The sequence below is a fragment of the Echinops telfairi genome, unplaced genomic scaffold (genome assembly GCF_000313985.2).
Source record: "Echinops telfairi isolate 266 unplaced genomic scaffold, ASM31398v2 ScPeMD7_1713;HRSCAF=2227, whole genome shotgun sequence".
NCBI classification, from domain to species: Eukaryota; Metazoa; Chordata; class Mammalia; order Afrosoricida; family Tenrecidae; genus Echinops; species Echinops telfairi.
The window spans coordinates 11,649,899-11,657,257 of record NW_022105611.1 but is presented as its reverse complement, the minus strand read 5'-3'; positions in this window follow the sequence as shown (position 1 = coordinate 11,657,257).

Genomic DNA, 7,359 nt, shown 5'->3' with positions numbered 1-7,359 from the left:
TGGCACTAATACAGTCTCAGATATCCACAGGGTGGTCACTATGAGACAGCAATGACTCCATGGCAGTGAGTTTGGTTTGGCTTGGCTTGGGTGGCACATTGAGGGTGGCATATGCAATGGGCCAGCTAAAATAAGGCTTCACCACAAATGTGGTTTCCCAAAAGCATTGGTCAAAAGTAATCTAAGATTAATATTTGCAGGCCAATTGCTAGATTCAGGAGACTAGAATGGTGGTAGAAAGCTGGAGAGGGGCAGGGACATGGGCTACAGATATTATGTGACCGAAGAAAGGGGTCTCAGTGTAGTGGTGACAATGGAGACAGAAAAAAGTAGAAATATTTGAAAGTTATCAAGATGTCAGAGGAGTAGTTTGCAGTCACTATTCCAACTAATGAACGTGAAGAAGTGGGATCCTCATGAATATCTTCAAATTGATGCCGTAGAAAGTGGGGGAAGGGTGACATCACAGAGGAAGACAATAAAGAAGAGAATCTATTTGTCAGAATCTTGAATTGAAGTGAATACCCCTTCAATATAGGTTAAAAAAAGAGGAAGCTAACAAGATAATATGTTGGATATACACTAACATTATTTACAGAATCAATGGAGTAGCTACTGGAAACATAGTTGGTCTGCGTACTTTAGACACTAGACCAGAAATTCAAATATTGCCATCTCCTTGAGTACTATTATTCTATTACTCACTATTGAAGGTGACTTTTCTTGATCTTATTGGTAACATGTCTCTTGATCAGATTAAAATATTTCTAATTCAATGATGCAAAAAATGAAAGGATTTTCCCTGTCTCTGATTAAACTTACCTTGACCTGATCAGATGCATGCACCTTGTGAGCATATATCAGGACAAATGGCTAATTATGAATAGGCCTGCATGGGCTGCATGCCACATGTTTCTCTGGAGGTGAACGCTGTGTGTCCCAGAACAGAGCAGGGAAATGAGTGCTGGGCTGCCAAACACAAAGAATGTCAACTGCAAGAACATTTTGGAAATTAGCATTTTAAGTTCTGCCAAGGATATATTGAAACTGAATTGCCAGTGCGATCTTTACGTAGCCATGAATAGTGATAAGCTTTATAAACTGAAAATAATTGCTGAACTTGTATTCAAGGTATAACTTGGCTCAAGATACATTAACATCAATGTTATAACGTTATAATCATTTGAGAACTAGAGTTGTATAAGACATTGAATGGACACCAATTAAAGAGAAAATAAGAGAATGTTCAGGGCATCAGGAAACATACTGAACTTGTACATTCAAATTTGTAAAGCATATAATCGAAAGCTTCCCCCAAAATGTGAATCCAGGTGGAGGTTTTTTCTGAAATATATTTGCAAGCAATGGGTTATGTACCCAGGTTACAGGGAGTCAGATACAATAAACACGTTCTTTGTGAGGATATGCCAAAGGAATATAAAAAGTGCTAGATTTGGGTTGATATTTGACAAGTTATTTTCTTTCTACTTTCTTTTGCAAGACCTCAAATTAAGCATGTTCAACGGCTGTGTTTTGCTCTTTCTTTTATCCCAACAAATTAAAAATAAAATCCAATTCCAGCCAATGGATTATAGGTGTAAATGAACTTTTTTCACGTTTAACTAGGAATGTTAATTCTACCCAACTATTTCTCTTTCAATATTGTTCTCTCCCCGTCATCATCTAACTACCATGTTCTGACACAGCGGGGTTTCTAGCTCCCTCAGTTACCTCTTTTATAAGAACTCACCCTCTGCCCCAAACGCAGAGGTATGAAAGAATATCAGTGATGAGCTAGACTTGTCAACAGACTGTTTCTGTCTAATGTGGATGAAAGTATCTATTCATCATGCGGATGTCATGTGTCCTACAAATGTATGAGAAAACTAACATTTGTCCTTTTGTGAATGTCTTCCTAATATCATATTGGCCTGCCAGCCAGATGCTACATAGTGTCCCATAGCAGAAAAGTCTCTTGTCACCGAATATACAAAAAGAAAAGATCACAACAATATATTTCTGTATTTCAATATATATTCACTATATAGTGTCTTGAAAATTCTATAAATCAGCACATGCTAGTTCATATAGAAAGTACAGTAGCTTTTTTTATAAATCATTTTATTGGGGGCTTGTACAATTCTTATTACATTACACACATACATCCATTGTGTCAAGCACTTTTGTACATTTGTTACCCTCAACATTCTCAAAATATTTGATCTCCACTTAAGCCCCTGGCATCAGCTCCTCATTTTTCCCCCTCTCTCCCCTCTCCCCACTCCCTCATGAACACTTGATAATTTATAAATTATTATTTTGTCATATCTTACACTGTCCATCTTCTCCCTTCACCCACTTTTCTGTTGTCAATGCCCCAGGGAGAAGGTTATATTCCTGTAATCAGTTTCCCCTTTCTGCCCCATCTTCCTCCACCCTCCCAGTATCGCCACTCTTACCACTGGTCCTGAAGAGATCATCTGTCCTGGATTCCCTGTGTTTCCAGTTCCTATCTGTACCAGTGTACATCCTCTGGTCTAGCCCGATTTATAAGGTAGAATTGGGATCATGATAGTGCGGGGGTGGGAGCAGGGGATGGAAAGCATTTAGGAACTAGAGGAAAGCTGTGTTTCATCGTTGCTGCACTGCACCCTGACTGGCTTATCTCCTCCCTGAGACCCTTCTTTAAGGGGATGTCCAGTTGCCTACAGATGGGCATTGGGTCCCTACTCTGCACTCCCCCTCATTCACAATGATATGATTTGCTGTTCTTTGATGCCTGATACCTTATCCCTTCAACACCTCGTGATCACACAGGCTGGTGTGCTTTTTCCATGTGGGTTTTGTAGCTTCTGACCTAGATGGCTGCTTGTTTACCTTCAAGTCCTTAAGACCCCAGGTGCTATATCTTTTGTTAGCTGGGCACCATCAGCTTTCTTCACCACATTTGATTATTCACCCACTTTGTCTTCAGCGGTTATGTCAGAAAGGTGAGCATCTCAGGCTGCTGAATTGTTAGACCAAAAGGCTCTTGTGTTGGGGGATTACTTGAGTAGGGGCCCACTTTCCATCTGTTTCCTTATACTAAACCTATAAATATATGTACATAGATCTATTTTCCTCTCATCATATATATTTACATCTGTATATGCCTGTATTTATATCTCTATAAATTCCCTTTGCCTCTTAGTTCTTTCCTGTATTTCTTTTTACTTTCCTCTTGTCCCACTATCATGTTCAGCCTTCATTTGGGTTTCAGGAATTCCTCTTGGTTACATTGTCCTTGATTCAGCCCTGCCTGACCTCCTACACCCTCCTTGCCACTGATTTTGGATCACTGTTGTTCCCTTGTCCCTGGGGTTGTTAACACCCACTTCCTTCCCCCACCCCTTCCCCTCTTCCATGTCCCCTGGAACTGTCATCCCATTGTTCTCTCTTCCACCTTGTTTATCCCACCTATCCCTTCCAGATAGACATGCAGCGACAACAATATGAACCAACACTAGACTGAGTACAACGAAACAACAATAGAAAATAAAACAATAGCTACAACAACAACAATAACAAAAACTATCAATAGTTCAAGGTCTAGTTGTTGTCCCCTGTGAGTGCTTTCCAGTCGAGTCTGATGGGTGCCGTGCCCTGGCCCCACATCTATCACTGGCATTCTCTGTGGACTTCATTGCTCTGTATCCCTGCTGCTCTGCTGCATGCCCCAGTGTCTGGCTTCTGCGTAGTGGGCTCAGAGCGGGCACAATTTCTGCCATGTGTCTCCGGTGTTGTCCCCGGTGGTGCTATGAGTCAGTGAGGAATGTTGTGCCTCATGGTAGGGCCGGCCCTGTAGTCCTCTCTGTGCATTGACTACTCTGAGCAGAAACATTGTCCTCAGGGCTTGGTGAGCCAAGATGTGCTTTACTCTTTTGTTTTTCCCTCCCCCCCCTAGTTGGCTCCTGTGTGCTCTGATCAGACAAGTTCCTCTCTTTGAGCTGTAACTTCAGTGCTGTCCTCTGAAGTGAATTTTTCAGAGGTGGGGAGGAGGTGGGGGGCAGGGGTACTGTCCACTTAGTTGGTAATGGGGATGGCCCCTCAGGCCTCTCTATTGGTTCCCTGCTTCATGTCAGTGTGTTACTTTTGTCTTGGAGCACCGGGTTGAAGTCTGCTCCCTCTTTCCCTGTGGAGACACAGTTAACACCCTCCCCCTGTGTGGGTTAGTGCCCTGTCACCCCTGCTAGCCATGTCTTTTCCCCCCTCCTTTTTAGTGGGCTACCATATGTATCCCTTATGTATTCCTGAGTTTAGTCTGGCCTGTGCCACATTACCTGGACCTCACCCTGGGAATATATGTATACAGTAGCTTCCTCCCTATGCCCCTTTTGAATTTTTTTAGCTTACTTCAGCATACTCATGTTGCACTTGTCCTTTTGTGCTTGGCTTACTTCGCTTAGCATAATTTCCTCTGGTTCTTCCCATGCGTTCATCACTGCTTTGTGGGGATGAGAGACTTTATGCCCTGCTGAGTGAAGATCCACATAACGTGGAACCAACATATAAAACTTCTAACCCTACATATATACCCTAGAGAAGAACTAAGACTATAGACTATATAGTCCACAGAGTATTATTTATCACAGCAAAAACATTCTAGATCTGCTCAGTTCATCTATAGGAGTATCATTGTACATGCATTCATTTATTTATATTGCAAAATGTCATCTAAAGAAATCTTATATTGCTATGATATGAATGAACCTGAAATTTACGTATCAAACTTCATTTTGAAAAGTAAAATCATATGTGTGTTAGTCTCTGAAGATACTAGCAATGGGCTTTTGAAAAATTGTTTCATTACAACCTAGAACTATCGCTCATCAGTATCTACCACTTCACCAAACATTTACAAAGCAATCTCTAGGTTCCAGGCACTGTACATATTCCACTGTATTTAAACCAATAATGATTCTATTTGGCAATATTATCAGCTCAATTTTATATATTAGAAAGTGATGTTTTCTGAGCTGAAGTGCCCTGTAGAGCTTGGTGCCAAAACCAAAAGCAAAACAAGCCACTGCCGTAGAGTTGATCCTCATTCACAGAGAGCCTATAGGAAAGAATGGAGTTGCCATCCTCATCTTTCTCCTGTTGGATTAGAACCAATGACCTTCTGGTTAGCAGCTCAATGTAGAGCCCACTATAACACTAGAGCTACTTGGGTTGGCACAGCAAATGGCAAAGGAAATATTTAAACAGATTTTACTGCCAGTACCTACATTTGTTCTTATAAACCTTTGTTAAGCCTTCCTTCCAACGTAGCCATGCTGAGTCATTCGATGTACCAACTGAATAATCTATTAAACAAATGAAACAATTGAGAGACCAGATAATATTTTAGTTTGCTCCTGAAATACATATGCCATAAACTTCAGCCAAGGGCCTTATGAAAATCCTATTTAGTGTTGATCAAGGAAACAAACATCTGCTGAGACTTTCAAAGGAGAAGAACAGTATAGAAAATGTGAGAAAAATCTAAATATCAGAAGACAGACCATAAGTGGATTTGGATCATGATTATGAGGGTACCCCAAAGAATTATTAACAGTAGATATTCGTTTCGGGTCAATAGAACTTTAAGACAGTACAATGTTCCCATGAGATCTCCTATTGGCCCCACTTTCCAACATGCGCTAAGTACTAGAACCTGGAAATAAATATATTAGTGAAAGCGGAAAAGATGAATCAATAAGAAATCAAAATTTCAAGCAGAAAAGGATAGAACACAGAACAATATGCACTTACAAAATCTCTGAATGGCTAGAGGAGTAACACAAGAACACCAGGGGATTCTGCAAAACCTGGGAAGAATTGGTAGATAATGGTATCTGCCTTCTCCAGAGGTTAGCTCACCAGAGAAGCCAATGTGAGAATATTAAATGTACTTAACTGGAGAATTCCTGACTCTTGCTCATGTTAGAAAGCTATTTAATATCAGAACAATTTTACTCGACCAAGAATCTTTGTGATGGAGCAATTCAGCTTCATTAGTCAGTATTGCCACTGCGGTCAATAGTGAGAGCACGTAGCATTAGATGCAGTGTACGTTTGCCAAGAGTCAGAATCAACTCACTGGCAGTGAGGTTGGAGATTTTTTGGATATTATTGAGATTAAACTACCTCTTTTAGGGACAAGTATAGATTTAAATAAAATCATTGTATAGCCTAGTAATGTAGTACATTTAAAAACACTATAATGGTATAGATGATCATTTAAAATATTAAATAATAACTGAGTCAGTTTCTCTTTTAAGTGTTTTTGTGATTAGTGACTATCACTTTCATAACAATCCTATGTGATTTTATTCTTACATTATTCATCTTATTTTCATTTTGCAGTTGAGAAAAACCTAAAATAAATTTAAAACCAATATTATTAAATTTAGGGTACTCTCCTCATATTTCTACAACCTGGTTGATGTCAGAGAAACATCAGATATCACAATTATTTCTACATTGCTGTCTACTTCTATTATTAATGGTTTTCAACTGCTACTGTTCCATCACTATAACAAGTGCTGTAATGATCACTATGTGCCAGACAAAGTAATACACAGTTGCAGAATAATTATTTTCATAATTTAACTTATAAAAAACTCCATGATATAGTATTAGTGTTACTTAATTTTATAACTGAACACTTGATTTTGTAACCCATATAGATCAGGAAAACTATAAGAAGAGAAAATATGGTTTAATAAAGTTATAAAATTGACCTATGAGTTTATTAATGAAGAAAACTAAGGTGATTGTGGTGGTGGTGACCACAGGTATTATGACCAGGGAGATTTTGGAGTTCTAGAGTTATGTCAGATGTTTCTACAGCAACCACTGATATGCCTTAAGGTCAGATATCCAGCGGTCACATCCCTGCTTGTTAACAAGAGTTAGTTAACAAGTATATTTTAAAAGTGCATCATAAGGTCAATACCTAAACATTTCCACATTCTTATAGAGCTGCACTTAATACTCATTTACTTTTATGCGCGTTATTCTAAAACACTGAATTACCAGATTCCTCTATAGCTTGTGGTCTAAAGTCACATTTTGGTGCTAAAATTTTTATTTGGATGGGAACAGTAGTATTTATTCTAATAGGAAAAAGTGAAATATGAAATATTTTCAAAAGAGAAAAAAATGTGTACTAAAAACTCAGAGAATACCATATAAAATGAATATCCCCACATGGGATAGGGGGAGGTGGGGGGAAGGCAAGAGGTGTTAACAAACCCAGGGACAGGGAAACAACAAGCGATCCAAATTGGTAGGGAGGTGGGTGTGGGAGACCTGGTAGGGCAGGATCAAGGGGAA